The sequence below is a fragment of the Leptodactylus fuscus genome, chromosome 2, assembly GCF_031893055.1.
Source record: "Leptodactylus fuscus isolate aLepFus1 chromosome 2, aLepFus1.hap2, whole genome shotgun sequence".
In the NCBI taxonomy this organism is placed as follows: domain Eukaryota; kingdom Metazoa; phylum Chordata; class Amphibia; order Anura; family Leptodactylidae; genus Leptodactylus; species Leptodactylus fuscus.
Window position 1 is genome coordinate 119,873,806 of NC_134266.1, and position 14,756 is coordinate 119,888,561.

The following is a 14,756-nucleotide window of genomic DNA, read 5'->3' on the forward strand; positions in this document are numbered from 1 at the left end:
TTCCAAGCCATTCCAAAGCCCCATTTTATGCAAATTACACTCTATTAGCTTTGTGGGTGGTAACACTGTGGGGGGTTTTTCTTTGTATGTCATGCAATGTTACCAGCCTCTTGGTAATATTGGAGTAACTCCTTAATATTTTAAACCATATACTTGACAAGAAACAGACACTTCTTTCATTAGTACTTGATGCCATTTACTTGTCATGCTCATAAATTAGTCAGATGTTTTTGACATTGATGTAATCATTAAAATTACAACACCTGACACCTGTTCGTTTGGGAAAGGACAAGCTACAACATATATAAGGTATAGGGTTGCAAAGTTCTTGAAGGACTAGAGCACACATCTCAGCCATACATTTTTTAGGGCAACAATACACATATGATAAACTCATTAGTTAATTTTATCTAAAATTACATTGGGTTTCATTATTAGGCTATGGTAACACAGTGAATTTGAGTGTTAAGAAAATTAAGTTATAACTCACTATTAGGGTGTCCAGAAGTCCACGTCGGCACAAGCACATGAGCCTGATGATGTTGAGATCAGTCCAACTCACTTCACTGTACATGTCCTGCACATTGTGCATCAAAGGACTGATCTCAGAGTCATCATATAAAGGTCCACCACAAATAAGCTTATGAAAGTTTTGTCCAGCAATCAACTGTAATCTGTAGAGCAATCCAATAGCAAGACTTCATTCCCCCTTCAGTGCCACTACAGGAACTAGGAAGGATTACTTGCAGGCTATTGTACCATCTGTGTTATGAATGTGCCATTTGGGTCTTCAAGTAGTAGTCTTAGTAGCCATTCTCTAACCCAGAATGCCCTAGAAAGGTATTTTATGTTTGTTTGTTTTTAGCCAGATAACTAGCGATTACTGAACAGGTTTAGAATTAAACAAGGTTCAACTCAAAATTATTATTATTATTTATTTATATAGCACCATTAATTCCATGGTGCTTTACATTTGGGGGTTACATACAATACACAAAATATACAGGTACATATCATACTAACAGTGATCGGCTGGCACAGTGGGGTAGAGGGCCCTGCCCGCGAGGGCTTACAATCTCTGAGGGGAGGGGGATAGAGACAGAAGGAGAGGGGGGAAGCTGTACAGATGGCAGTGAGGTGATAGTGTTGTTGGAGGTTGTAGGCCTTCCAGAATAGGTGAGTCTTCAGGGCCTTTTTGAAGCCTGTGATTGTGGGGGTCAGTCTTATGTGTCGTGGTAAGGAGTTCCAGAGTATGGGGGATGCACGGGAGAAGTCTTGGAGATGGTTGTGTGAGTAGCGGATGAGGGCAGAGCGGAGTAGGAGGTCGTTGGAGGATCTGAGGTTACGTGTGGGCAGGTAGCGGGAGATGAGGTCAGAGATATATGGAGGGGACAGGTTGTGGATGGCTTTGTATGTTAGCGTTAGTAGCTTGAACTCAATTCGCTGGGCTATGGGTAGCCAGTGGAGGGACTGGCAGAGGGGAGCAGCCGATGAGGATCGGGGGGTGAGGTGGATTAAACGAGCAGCGCAGTTTAGGGTGGACTGGAGGGGGGCGAGGGTGTTAGCTGGGTGTCCATGCAGAAGGGTGTTGCAGTAGTCTAAGCGGGAGATTATGAGAGCCTGGACGAGCATCTTGGTAGTTTCTGGGGTGAGGAAGGAGCGGATTCGGTGGATGTTCTTGAGCTGAAGGCGACAAGAGGTGTTGAGGGTTTGAATATGTGGTTTGAAGGATAAGTCGGAGTCCAGGGTTACCCCAAGGCATCGGGCCTGTGGGACAGGGGTAAGTGGGGTTCCATTAACTTTGATAGATGGGTCGGGTGGAGGGGCCATACAGGATGGGCTGAAGATGATAAACTCTGTTTTATAATTTTGAAAGCTTCGGATTTTGACAAAACAAAACCTTTGCAATTTGTATTGGATTAACTAAAATGGTCACCCTATGTAACACGAAGTAGAAAAGCAAAGGAGTATTACATGGTCTATGACCTAGGCAAGCTTCTTGCATCATCTAACAACCTCTCAGCCAACATGAGTGGTTGGTGGCGAGGTTACAGTGCCCCAGGATTGCTCCACAGGAAGAAGTAATGCCATTTTCTTTTTTTTTCTTTTTTTTTAAATCAAATTTTATTGAAATTTTTAGTAATGCCATTTTCTGACACAGCAAGCTATGGGAAAGAAGTCTCAGTGCATCTAAAGCAGTTCTAATATATTAATAGTCGGAAAAACCAGCAACTTTGCAATAGTACTAGGAAATTATGGGAGAGGACACTGGAGCATTGTTTTTTAGACTTAATAAATTTAAATAGGCTCTTTCAGCAAAATTTTGCTGTATGAGCCCCACATATGCGTGAGTAACCTATAAAAAGGCTATTCAGGCACCGCTAATCTTATTTTAAACTCCCCACCTGTTTTCAAATAAAACTATAAAAACATATATGTAAATCATACCTTTGCATGCACGCTTGGCGGTCGTGCACGATCCGACGTCATCTTCGGTCTTACTTTCCCCTTCTTTTTTCTTCCAGCGACGTCCTCCTGTCCTGGCTCTTCTCCGCCTCCATCTTCTGTTCTTCCGGCGGGTTGTGTTCAAATCCCGCGCGTGCGCAGTGGTGCTCCCTCCGGAGCACCACTGCGCACGTGCCAACGCCATTTTTGTTGTAGTTCTAAGTATCCCTTAGAACTACACGAGCATGCGCAGTACGCTCGTGAACTTCTTCACTCCGTAAAGGTATGTAAATCATACCTTTGCATGCATGCAAAGGTATGATTTACATATATGTTTTTATAGTTTTATTTTAAAACGGGGTTTAAAATAAGACTAGCAGTGCCTGAATAGCTTTTTAAAGGCTATTCACGCATATGTGGGTCTCATACAGCATAATTTTGCTGATAGAGCCTCTTTAATAGAAATAGAGAGGCAGAAAAATCATAAGAGTGGGGGAGAAGAAGCTCTGAACTTTCCTGTTACTGAAGTCTCTACTGTTTTACACATAAACTGGCAAGGCCACCCTTTCAGTGCCAAAAACCTAATTTTGTAAAGGATTTTTTTTTAATAAATAAATAAATAAATAAATAATAATAATGTTTCTGATCTGCCATTAGTGTTGCACTCTGATCTGTGACTGTCCACAAAGTGTCATACATTATTTTGACTGGCTTAAGTCACAGTGTTAAGGGTTTTTTTGCAATTATTTTGTAAAAATAAATACAGAAAACTGCTTATATTACTGAAAAAAAAAATCCAATGTGACTGTCACACAGTGTGTTCTAGTTTAAGGTTCTATGCACAAAAGCATGAAAAAATTTTTTTTTAACATACTTAACATCTATTACATTTTTTTTTTTACTACATTGGAGTCTTTAAACAAATTATTTTAATGCACTGTTTAAACACAGAACATGTTCTATTTTTCATAGTTTTCACAAACAGACTAATACCTTCAATGGGTCAGTTTTTAATGTCCGTCAAGACAGACTTGTATCCGTGTGATGGGTCAAAAAACGCCCCCCAAAAACAGACCAATGAAGGTCATCCATTTTTTTTAACTGACAGTTAAAAAGGGAAAGACAAACTTTTCCAAGTGGACATTAAAAACATCCCAGTGAATAGAAAACTGATGAAAAATAACTGACACACTGGTATGAAATGAACAGTAAATGGATGTTTCATCCATTGATAATGTAGGGCATAATATGCCCCAACATTATAAGGTCCCTCCCCTGTTGTCTCCACATTATAATATCCTCCTGAATAATATGAATATGCCCTTTTTGTATAATATTCCCCTGAATATGTCCCCACATTATAGTGTCCCCCTCCTAGTGCCCCCCACAGTATAATGCATCAAACAAACTAATACTCACCTCCCCATTCTATCTTTGCTTCCAGCAGCTTCAAGGAGCAGCAGGTACAATGTAGTAATGTTACTACATCAGACTTACTGCTCCTAATTTGACAGAGAGCAGAGGCCAAATTGTGAGGCAGGGAATGGACAACAGGGAGCTGGGACATACCACCATCAACCATAACAGCGAGACAGCACCTGGAATCCAGGACTATCCAGCTACATACAGGACAGTTGGGTGGTATACAATAGTGTTTTTTGGTTAAAAAAAAAAAAAATACAGAAAAACTGGCAATCACTCCAAAACAGGCTGACTGTCATGCAGTGTGTTCTATTCTAATTTTCACTGGCCTAGTCACCCTTTCAGTGCTACATGTAAATCTCACCTTGTTAAATATATCTGCAATAGTATTTTTGTTAGTGCAGAAAAATGTCAATCCAAAAAGCTGATCTGACCGTCACACATAGTCAACTATCCACTATCATGAAGAAAAAGATGTCCGGCAGCTCTCCGATAAAATATAACTTTTAATGAAAAAATGTCATAAAATAACAAAAAATTTACATAGCACAGAAAAAAAGAAAAATGAAAACCCCCTAAAAACGCAGACGCGTTTCGGAACGAGATGTTCCTTCCTCAGAGCCTCAGGCTCTGAGGAAGGAACATCTCGTTCCGAAACGCGTCTGCGTTTTTAGGGGGTTTTCATTTTTCTTTTTTTCTGTGCTATGTCAATTTTTTGTTATTTTATGACATTTTTTCATTAAAAGTTATATTTTATCGGAGAGCTGCCGGACATCTTTTTCTTCATGTTTGTTGAATTACTAGACACTTTCGGAATAGAGTGTCTGTGCCGTGCACCCCGGACATATTATACAGCCTATGGAACCAAGATATATATGGGTGAGCTGAGCTTTCTTTTTTGATTTTTTTGAACTATCCACTATGTCGTTCATTCAGTATTATGTCTTATTTCTATCCTAATTAACGGAAATGAACTGAAATAGTTTTATTAACACCTTCCTGCTGTGGGCAATTTTCAGTTTTCATTTTCTATTTTTGACTCCCCCCTCCCCCTTCCAATATTTTTCTGCTCTCAGAGCCATATGAGGTCTTAATGTTTGTGGGACAAATTGTTCTTCATAATGCTGCCAATAATTATTCTGTACATTATACTGGGAAGTTGGAAAAAAATTCTGAATGGGGTGGAATTGAAGAAAAAGTGCATTTGTGCGACTTTCCTACGGGCTTCATTTTTACGGCATTCACTGTGTAGCCAAAACGACATGTCACCTGTATTTTATGTTTCTGTATGAATCTGGAGATACCAAATTTATATGGTTTTATTTACATTTTACCCTTAACAAAAATGCAACATTTTACAGTCAATTCCAAAACAGTGGCGGCTTTGGAAATTGCAGTATGTCAATTATACCTACGAAAACAATGGCGGTTTCCCTATAAGTATAGTTGAAGTAGAAAGTCCACAGAGAAACACCTATGCAGACTTTCTGTGAAAACCCTACATTGTGGAAAAGCTCTTTTTTTCTGTTGTTGTTGTGATTTTGCTGTGTTTTGGGGTTTTTTTTTAGACAAATCCAAGAGTGGATTGAGGGAAATATATACATGTGCTTAGTAATATTTTACATTCCTTTTGTAGCCACTCCTGGGTTTCGCACAAAAAAACACAACAAAATCTGCAAAAAAGCATCTTTTTTGCAATGTGGGGCTTCAGCCTAAAAGTGTGACTTTTGCTGCCCTATTAAAAGGTTCTGAAAGGCTAGATTTTGGGTAATGAGTCTCTTGGTGAGAAATTGACTGCTAGATGTTCCTCTATGATGCACTTGAAGATATTTTGCCAAGTTCAGCTTGAGAGGGAGTGCATCATTGGACTGAGAGAAGTAGGATGGTTGTTTTGACAAATTGCCAATCATGTAGGCCATTGTAATCTAGGTGTTAGCAGCAGCGATTATGTGATGGCATTCACACATGGCAAACAGTCTCCAGATGGCTTTGTCAAACCACCAATAGAGAGGTACAGAGCAGCTCCCACAGTTTCCTTATCCACTATCCAGATGCAGGTGCACCTTTGCTACACAAACCTGTCTTTGAGTGCACAATTCCCAGGTGCTCCCAGGTGGCCAGTATCTGCTCTACCATTGACAGGAGACACCAATGCCTGTGTTTGCCTAAAATGCTGTAGTAAATGAGAAACCTGTACTGCCGTCGGAGTGGAACAGTATTATTCTTAGTGACAAATGGCCTCTTCTGTGAAATCATGCGTCTGGGATCACTGTTGAGACCTGTGATTGGGCCTCAGGGGTGACATGTGCACGCTAAACATCATGGCATCACAAAAGAGTTCCAAACAATATCTTTGGTGCTCTTCTGTGGCGTCTTGCAACCAGAGGAGGAAGACGCAGATTGCAAGACGCTGCCACGAGGCCTGAAAGAGGTTAGGGCAGGCGAGTATAAGGCTAAGGCTCCATGTTGCGGAAATGTAGCTTTTTTGTTGCAGATTTTGCTGGGGTTTTTTGAGCCAAAGCCAGGAGTGGATTGAGCAGAAGGGAGAAGTAGAAGAACTTTTTATATATTTCCTGTTCCTTTTGTAGCCATTCTTGGGTTTGGCAGCAAAATCTGCAACAAAAAAAGTAGCATTTCCGCAAAGTGGGGCCTCAGCCTAAATGTTTTTTGTATTTTGGCCAACCCTAAAAGTGATACAAAAGACACTAACAGGTCAGCGATATGATTAGGACATCTTGCAGATACATGTGTTGCCTATCAATGTAGTTCCTCCAACTGGCATTTTTCAGCAGGATAATTGCTCACCCACACACTGTAAGGGTTTTCCAACAATCTCTAAATCAGATTGCAACATTTGGCCTGCCATATGCCAGACTTATTGCCAATAAAGCATTTATGGAGCTTCGTGTCTAGGATCGTCAGGCCTAGCTACAATATCTGGGGGCAAATGTGCAGCAGGATACCATATGGAACCTATATGACTCCATGCAAGACCATATCTCATCACTGTATCCAGATTCATCTATACACAAATTTCTAAGACTGCGCTTTTTGTCAATTTTTACCTCTGGCATTTTCTGCTTTAGGGTTCTGTCAGTAGCCTACTCATTGGTTCTAGTCTTCAGTTGGAGCCTTCGAAGTTTTGTGAGTGAGGAACACATGTCTACACAGCACATGTGCACAAAAGCAGACCTCAAGATGTTCAAAATGATTGGTCACTCACTAAGGCCACCACAGGGACATTTAAATAGCAGGTCCTGGGGTGGGAGGATACTATTAGCCCACCTCTGCTCCTAGATGCCAACTCAGCTACCAGATACATCTATATAATAAAACTCACATATTGTGACCTACCATACTTATTATACGGATACATAGGCTGGTTAAGACAATGTACATTGCTCTTTGTATGTCGTACAGTAAGTGCAGCAGATGGGGACCGACCCTGGCTCTGGTGCCAACTGGGAGATTCACCTGTTCCTCTGTGGGCCAGTTCATGCCTGTTAGCACACTTTTTTGTTCTGTTTTAGGCTGCTTTCACACGGAGTAATGCTCCGCTCATTCTGACATGTAAACACTTGTCAGAGTGAGTGTTGTAAAACAGAATCCCATTGATTTCAATGGGTGCCGTCTTACGCGCGCTACACATTGAAATCAATGGGAGGCTTTTTAACCCATTGATTTTAATGTGTAGCGCATGTAAGACGGCACCCTTTGAAGTCAATGGGATTCTGTCTTACAGAGCTCACTCTGACACATGTTTACATGTTAGAATGAGCGGAGCGTTACTCCGTGTGAAAGCAGCCTTACACTAAAGTCAAACTGTCTTCTGTACCAAGCACAAAGAAATGGGCAACACTGCGGACCGTAAAACCAGTGACCAGTTAAGAAATAGTGTATCATGGTTACTTCCCTTCAAAATCAGATGTTCAGCAGTGCTCTCAGCTTAGAACAGTGAGACCTAGGTACGCCTATCTATATAGAAGTTTAGCCAGAAATGGTCTTCATGGAATAATTGCGGCCATTCCCTTGATGTGGCAACAGGGCCAAGTGACTCAGCCATGCACAAAAACAAAGGAAGTGGTTTGCAGAAAAACGGTAGAGGGTGCTCTGGACTGATAAGTCAAAATTTTAAATATTTGGCCATCCACAAAAAAGATGTACATGTCATTAAATAGAACAGAATCCATCAAAGGAAAGTCTGAAAACCTTTCCAAAAGATTTACTGCATCCCTGTAATGTGATTCAGTTTTGTATTTGCAAAAATGATACAGCTCTCCATCCGACTATGAACAGACCCCCTATATGCCTACAGTCCTATGAAAAAGTTTGGGCACCCCTATTAATCTTAATCATTTTTTGTTCTAAATATTTTGGTGTTTGCAACAGCCATTTCAGTTTGATATATCTAATAACTGATGGACACAGTAATATTTCAGGATTGAAATGAGGTTTATTGTACTAACAGAAAATGTGCAATATGCATTAAACCAAAATTTGACCGGTGCAAAAGTATGGGCACCCTTATCATTTTATTGATTTGAATTCCCCTAACTACTTTTTACTGACTTACTGAAGCACAAAATTGGTTTTGTAACCTCAGTGAGCTTTGAACTTCATAGCCAGATGTATCCAATCATAAGAAAAGGTATTTAAGGTGGCCAATTGCAAGTTGATCTCCTATTTGAATCTCCTCTGAAGAGTGGCATCATGGGCTACTCAAAACAACTCTCAAATGATCTGAAAACAAAGATTGTTCAACATAGTTGTTCAGGGGAAGGATACAAAAAGTTGTCTCAGAGATTTAACCTGTCAGTTTCCACTGTGAGGAACATAGTAAGGAAATGGAAGACCACAGGGACAGTTCTTGTTAAGCCCAGAAGTGGCAGGCCAAGAAAAATATCAGAAAGGCAGAGAAGAAGAATGGTGAGAACAGTCAAGGACAATCCACAGACCACCTCCAAAGAGCTGCAGCTTCATCTTGCTGCAGATGGTGTCACTGTGCATCGGTCAACTATACAGCGCACTTTGCACAAATAGAAGCTGTATGGGAGAGTGATGAGAAAGAAGCCGTTTCTGCACGTACGCCACAAATAGAGTTGCCTGAGGTATGAAAAAGCACATTTGGACAAGGCAGCTTCATTTTGGAAACAAAAATTGAGTTGTTTGGTTATAAAAAAAAGGCGTTATGCATGGCGTCCAAAAAGAAACAGCATTCCAAGAAAAACACATGCTACCCACTGTAAAATTTGGTGTAGGTTCCATCATGCTTTGGGGCTGTGTGGCCAATGCCGGCATCGGGAATCTTGTTAAAGTTGAGGGTCGCATGGATTCCACTCAGTATCAGCAGATTCTTGAGAATAATGTTCAAGAATCAGTGACGAAGTTGAAGTTACGCCGGGGATGGATATTTCAGCAAGACAATGATCCAAAACACCGCTCCAAATCCTCAGGCATTCATGCAGAGGAACAATTACAATGTTCTGGAATGGCCATCCCAGTCCCCAGACCTGAATATCATTGAACATCTGTGGGATGATTTGAAGCGGGCTGTCCATGCTCGGCGACCATCTAACTTAACTGAACTTGAATTGTTTGTCCAAAATACCTTTATCCAGGATCCAGGAACTGATTAAAAGCTACAGGAAGCGACTAGAGGCTGTTATCTTTGCAAAAGGAGGATGTACTAAATATTAATGTCACTTTTCTGTTGAGGTGCCCATACTTTTGCACCGGTCAAATTTTGGTTTAATGCATATTGCGCATTTTCTGTTAGTACAATAAACCTCATTTCAATCCTGAAATATTACTGTGTCCATCAGTTATTAGACTGATTAAACTGAAATGGCTGTTGCAAATACCAAAATATTTAGAACTAAAAATGATTAAGATTAATAGGGGTGCCCAAACTTTTTCATAGGACTGTATGTCATGCTAGGTTCACACTAACATTCAGCCCTCCGTCATTCAGGTCTGCATGGGGACCCAAATGACGGAAAGCCTGTCTGATTAACAAGTGGTTATCCGAGGACATCCCTCCTTGCAGACCTCCCCTTGCAGGACTTTTTTCTGTAACAATTTTAGGCAGAATCTGCAGTGTCTCCTATGGAAACCCCAGTGCAGATGTGAACCTAGCTTTAGTATTAAATCTGACAAAACTATATCCTGAGCCTTTTCTAAACATATCCACTAGAGGTCACCAATCTACAAACTGAAAAATGTTTCTCTACATCAGGGGTGCTCACACTGCGAGCTACTTATAAAAATGACCAAGCCAAAAGATCTACTACCCACTTCTTGTGGGCATGGCCTGTGGGTAGGGCCTGGGCCGCAGCATTGTCAGATTGACATTGGATCCCGGAGAGGTAAGTAACATTGTTTATTATGTTCTCTTACCTTCCCTGGGGCTCCGATTGTTATACTCAGGGGTCTGAAAACCCCCCAGAATATAATAATAGCAGTAGTGGGATCGCGACCTGGCCCGGGCCTATTCACTACCGCCCGCCGCGGCCTATAGTACAAGGGGAAGCGGGGGCGGCAGTGAACAGGTTCGGGGAGTGATGACGCCGCCTACGTGGAAACATAGACATCTGAACCAGCGCAAGGAGAGCGGCAGCTCTCCTGCGCTGGTTCAAACAAAAAAAAGCAAAAAAATAAAAATAAAAAATGTCACTCGATCGACCCATACTTCATTTGTGATCGATGTATTGGGCACCACTGCTCTACAACCTTCATGTTTCTGCAAAACGAATAATATGATGCATATGCACCTATGTTAGTACTTTATGAACATGGAAGACAATGGTAATATCTGTCTCTAGCCAATATACAATCAATACTAGGGCAGGCAGTGTAAAAAGTATGAGGTTAAAATTATCACGAGTTCTAGCAAAAATTAGACCTCTATCGTACTCTGTTGCTCATAGACTGCTCATTGATAAGACTAAAACTGCCGGGATATAAATGTGACATTTAGCTTGTTAAATTTAAAATGAAATTGAAGTTTCCCAGATATATAGTGGGGCCCCAGAAAATTTCAGATATTTCCCAGTATTCCAGGTCAGAGCTCCCAAATATGGTACATTATGGGCCATATTTAACCACTGGCCGACTGCCCTTTCAGTAATTACATTTGGGCAGCAGTTGTTCATGTCTGCATGGATGCAGATGCATGGAAGATTTGATTATTTTTATTTTTTCCATGATAAAGGATTCAGATTGAAGTCTCCAGTGTGGCAGGGAGCGGCAGGAAGGCAAAGCGAAAAACCTTAAGAGTTCTTGAGAATGCTTGTGTTGGTGGGTGGCTCTGCACAACGCACTTACTTGACATATATACCAATGAGCAAAAGCGTACTTTTCACTTTTGACTAATGCTCCATATCTCACCATCCACTACAGCTTGGAACAAGAGACTACCATTATTTTTATAGACAATCATCTTGGCTATTTCATACATAAATTTGGCTTGCAACAATTTAGCATATGATTAGTTATGCAGATTCTTGTCATCTAACTGCATTGTTACACTTTTGACCCTAGTGTTGGAAAAATCTTTTTCTTCTTGTATTCTACAAATTACAACCTGTTCTCACATTCACTAATAATAGATCAGTGTGTTATTAGGGTGATTCCCAAGTGAAAGGTCACTGGTTTAAATCGAGAATCAGTCACGAAGATGATTTCCAAGAAAAAAAGAAACACCATCCATCATCAAGCTCATGGATAGATGTCTCTCAGACAATACAATTTCCAAACTGCATCAAAGCGTCAATAGAGTCATCTACTCTCTGATGGCGAGTACCATGCCAGCTCTAAGACTACAAATGAAGTCCATCCATCCATCCATAAGCCAAGAGGTGGATGTCCAGGCAAAATATCAGTCAAGAAGTCAGCTCATCACAAAGTCTATCAGTTCTAGCACAACAAACATGGCAGTGGAGGTGGCTGATACAGTTAGGGCCAGAAATATTTGGACAGTGACACAATTTTTGCGAGTTGGGCTCTGCATGCCACCACATTGGTTTTGAAATGAAACCTCTACAACAGAATTCAAGTGCAGATTGTAATGTTTAATTTGAAGGGTTGAACAAAAATATCTGATAGAAAATGTTGGAATTGTACACATTTCTTTACAAACACTCCACATTTTAGGAGCTCAAAAGTAATTGGACAAATAAACATAACCCAAACAAAATATTTTTATTTTCAATATTTTGTTGCGAATCCTTTGGAGGCAATCACTGCCTTAAGTCTGGAACCCATGGACATCACCAAACGCTGGGTTTCCTCCTTCTTAATGCTTTGCCAGGCCTTTACAGCCGCAGCCTTCAGGTCTTGCTTGTTTGTGGGTCTTTCCGCCTTAAGTCTGGATTTGAGCAAGTGAAATGCATGCTCAATTGGATTAAGATCTGGTGATTGACTTGGCCATTGCAGAATGTTCCACTTTTTTGCACTCATGAACTCCTGGGTAGCTTTGGCTGTATGCTTGGGGTCATTGTCCATCTGTACTATGAAGCGCCGTCCGATCAACTTGGCAGCATTTGGCTGAATCTGGGCTGAAAGTATATCCCGGTACACTTCAGAATTCATCCGGCTACTCTTGTCTGCTGTTATGTCATCAATAAACACAAGTGACCCAGTGCCATTGAAAGCCATGCATGCCCATGCCATCACGTTGCCTCCACCATGTTTTACAGAGGATGTGGTGTGCTTGGATCATGTGCCGTTCCCTTTCTTCTCCAAACTGTTTTCTTCCCATCATTCTGGTACAGGTTGATCTTTGTCTCACCTGTCCATAGAATACTTTTCCAGAACTGAGCTGGCTTCTTGAGGTGTTTTTCAGCAAATTTAACTCTGGCCTGTCTATTTTTGGAATTGATGAATGGTTTGCATCTAGATGTGAACCCTTTGTATTTACTTTCATGGAGTCTTCTCTTTACTGTTGACTTAGAGACAGATACACCTACTTCACTGAGAGTGTTCTGGACTTCAGTTGATGTTGTGAACGGGTTCTTCTTGACCAAAGAAAGTTTGCGGCGATCATCCACCACTGTTGTTATCCGTGGACGCCCAGGCCTTTTTGAGTTCCCAAGCTCACCAGTCAATTCCTTTTTTCTTAGAATGTACCCGACTGTTGATTTTGCTACTCCAAGCATGTCTGCTATCTCTCTGATGGATTTTTTCTTTTTTTTCAGCCTAAGGATGTTCTGCTTCACCTCAATTGAGAGTTCCTTTGACCGCATGTTGTCTGGTCACAGCAACAGCTTCCAAATGCAAAACCACGCACCTGGAATCAACCCCAGACCTTTTAACTACTTCATTGATTACAGGTTTATGAGGGAGACGCCTTCAGAGTTACTTGCAGCCCTTAGAGTCCATTGTCCAATTACTTTTGGTCCCTTGAAAAAGAGGAGGCTATGCATTACAGAGCTATGACTCCTAAACCCTTTCTCCGATTTGGATGTGGAAACTCTCATATTGCAGTTGGGAGTGTGCACTTTCAGCCCATATTATATATATAATTGTATTTCTGAACATGTTTTAGTAAACAGCTAAAATAACAAAACTTGTGTCACTGTCCAAATATTTCTGGCCCTAACTGTATACTTTGTAATAGTGAGATCACAGATGTCCATACAAACATCAAACAACTGCAATATCATCATAAGGAGCGTCAGCTCGAAATTGCAAAAAAGCACAAAAAATAGAAGATTCGAAATGGGTGATTTGGAGCGATGACATGAAAATCAATAGATTGGGCTCTGATGGGTGCATATGGGTCTGGAAGAAAAAAGGGAAAAGGGGGCTAACGGATCAGAAATTGAAGGAAGTAGTCATGTTTGGTGGTGGAAGCCTTATGATTTGAGGTTGTTTCACAGCCAAAGGCGTTGGATACTTGACCAGGATGGATGGTGGTCTCAAAGCTGAGCTATATGTGAGTATCCTACAAAGCGAGCTAACTCGTACAGTCAAGTACTATGGTTATAAAAGAATGACAGTGTTCCAGCAGGACAATGACCTGAAGTCGAGATTGGCAAAGAAATAGTTCAATGACAATGAAGTAGAGGTGCTGGATTGGTCCCTACAGTCCCTAGACCTCAACTCAATTAAATACTTGTGAGTACAGTGAGCGAGTCGACCAGTAGGCACCAACATTGGGAATGTGTAGAAGAGATCTAGGATCAGATTTCGGCCGAGACATGTTTCAATCTGATTGAGAGCATGCCCAGAAGGATTCGGGCAATGTTGAAGGCCAAAAGTGAATTTACTAAAAAATAAAAGTTAAAATTTATGTTTTAACTTTTTATGTTTATAAATGCAGTTACATAACATAATCTGCAAACCTAAACATATGCTAAATAGCTGCAAGTCAAATTTATGTATGAGATAACCAAGATGATTGTCTATATATATGCTAATAAGCAACGGTCAGGTCTATGGATGCCATAAAAGAGTTTTGACTTGGGGGCGTGGCCAATGGAGTAGGACGCATCTTCTGTGAGCTCCTACCCTGCCAGCATTGCTAACGGGACCCTCCACTATACTTACCCTCTCCATGGGCAGAAAGACCGTCCGGACTCCCTCTTCCACTGATCCTGCCCCCGCTGACCAGCATAGGCAGCCTACACTGACTGCCTTCTTGCAAGTTGGTCCCTCCACGCGCCGGTCCTCCACGATGCAGCGGTCATCTTGCCACCGCTCATCACACTCCAGCAGCTCTATCTCCTGCAGCTCCCTCGTTTTCCCTGACGAGACGAGGAACCACCCTGCGCCCATCTTCCGTGGAGCCTCCTCTGATGGACTCTTCCCCTCCACAGCGGCCTCCAGACATGGCATCTGCCTCACTGCAGGTACTGGGTAAGGGGAGAGCGGGCTCTTCAACATTACAG